Here is a 2,473-nt window from a genome sequence, read left to right on the forward strand (position 1 = left end):
TATTTATATATTATATATATATTTACATATATATAAAATATTTGTATGCACTGGGAGAGACAGATTATCATAGTGCATAACCACAAATGCCTAAATTAGGTGGGACCTAATATTTCTTTCTTTGTGACAAATAGTAAGAGGTAATAGGTGTTACCTAATGTTCCTTCCAGGCATTGCTAAAGTATGGTATTAGCTGTATCTTAAAGAATAAATGAACCATCTATACAATCTTGAAAAAGCACCTAAGTTCTCTGAAGCTCAATTTCCACAGCTGTTGAATATACAGATTAAACTAAGCAACCTATAATAACTAAAACTAGTAGAGGTAGTTATATTTTATGATTTCTAATTCCATTATTTTAGGTATTAAAACTGCATGGCTGATCAACAAATAATTAAGATCAAATATATACATGCCCAACACAGTACCAGGATATCCTAAGTGATGCAAACAGAGTACTGTCTTTACCCTCAAGAATAATATGATCTAATTGGAAAGAGATATCCTAGACAAAACAGTCTGGAAAATATATGTATGCCATTTCATGCAGTAGGAGTTTAGGAAGAAAGTCTTCAGAGTGCATACAATATTTAGACAAGACTTGAGGAAGAAATAGGCCTCAAGTTGAGCCATGAAAAATGAGTACATTTTCATAGATATGGGGGAGGAAGGCACATTCCAGGGAGTGATGGTAGAGAGGGAAGGAACCAAATAGTATGATCAAAATTGAGACTGCAACAACTCACACTGCAGTATTTGAATTAAAATAAGGAGGAAAGAGACAGAGAGAGAAAGACATCTAACCAGAACACGGGGGGTATTTAAAGAGTAGTAGACTTGATTAATAAAGCTTATTTGTATGGAAAGTAGAATGTTAGGCAGAGGAACTGAATTTTAAAAATAAATAAATAAATAGAACACTAAATCCATGGTATTTACCACACACTTGAAACATCTTCCACATGTTGTTGTTTCTACAATCAAGATATGGAAGAAAGATGTGGCAATATGCTTCCATAAAGATTACAGCGTTGGAACTCTAATGGGCAGGTCCACCCTGTCCTATAGGGTTGCTATGAGTCAGAATCATCTCAATGCAACAGGTTTGGGTTTTGGGTTTTATGATAAAATAATCTTACATCAAAAATTATTCACATACTTGCCCTTAAAATAAATAAAATACAATAACCAAAGAAAAACCACATCTAGGATTTCCATAACCAAAACCTAGTGTGCATTTGTAATAGACCCTAAATGGAAGGTAATGTGGTAGCAATAGGTATCTTGGTGAGTTTACTATTCGTGAAGTGCTCTTTGTTTTCCAGACAGCCACTATGTTATAGGAATAGGTAAGAGTTACCCAGAACTCCAAGAAGAATTTGACAATGCAGCTTTAGTGAATACTTTTAGTTTGACACCTCAGAAAGCTGACTCAGCAGAAATTTTTTAATTTAAACCAGAAACTTTTAAAACAGAAAATGGCACCAAATTCCACATTTCAATTAAAGCCATCAGTGAATCCAATCTCACCTCAGAGGTTTCTCACATTATACAGGCAACCAAGTTTTCTCCTAATCTACAACAAAATTAATGTAATACACTGCTATTGAGTCAGATACAACTCACAGTAACCCCTCCTTAGGTTTCCGAGGTGGTATCACTATAGAAGTAGATTTCCCAACCTTCCTTCCGAGGAGTGGCTGGTGGGTTTGAACCACCAGCCTTCCGGTTAGCAGTCAAATGCCTTAGGCACTACACCACCAGAGGTACCAATATTTCTGCAATCAATTTGGCATTCTGGAGATTAGCTGTGATTTTATCTATATTTTAAACTCAAACTTGTATTAAAACTAAAATTCATGTTATATATATTTGGTAAAGATTTATTTAGAATTTAATTTACGGTATTCATTGTCTATTATAAAACTGTTGAAGATTAAAGACTACAGTCTGCAGTACTGATTACACTTCAATATAAAGGGAAAAAAAAATCCTCATAACTGGACCAATAAGCAGCATCACAATAGATGGAGAAAAGACTGAAGTTGTCAAAGACTTCATATTGCTCGGTTCCACAATCAGCACTAATTGAAGCAGCAGTCAAGACATCAAAAGATGTCTTGCATTGGGCAAAAATGCTGCAAAAGATGTCTGTAAAGTGCTGAGGAGCCAAGATATCTCCTTGAAGACTAAGATGCACCTAACCCAAGCCTTGGTATTTTCAATCACCTCATATGCATGTGAGAGCTGGACAATGAATAAGGAAGACTGAAGAAGAGTTGATGCTTTTGAGTTGTGGTGTTGGTGAAGAATGCTGAAAGTACCATGAACTGCTCAAAGAACTAACAAATCTGTCCTGGAAGAAGTGCAGCTGAAATGCTCCTTGGAAGTGAGAATGGTCAGACTTCATCTCACCTACTTTGGTTATGTTTTCAGGAGGGAAAACATGACCTTCTCTGGAGAAGGATGTCA

General features: G+C 35.6%; 1 pseudogene; it reads left to right on the forward strand.

Moving 5' to 3' along the window:
* The window catches only part of LOC103201492, a 38,032-nt pseudogene extending 36,440 nt beyond the window's left edge, over nucleotides 1–1,592 (forward strand).
* Nucleotides 1,593–2,473: the final 881 nt, after the last annotated feature.

The sequence above is a fragment of the Orycteropus afer genome, unplaced genomic scaffold (assembly GCF_000298275.1).
Source record: "Orycteropus afer afer isolate SDZICR_OR568_19922 unplaced genomic scaffold, OryAfe1.0 scaffold00152, whole genome shotgun sequence".
NCBI lineage: Eukaryota > Metazoa > Chordata > Mammalia > Tubulidentata > Orycteropodidae > Orycteropus > Orycteropus afer.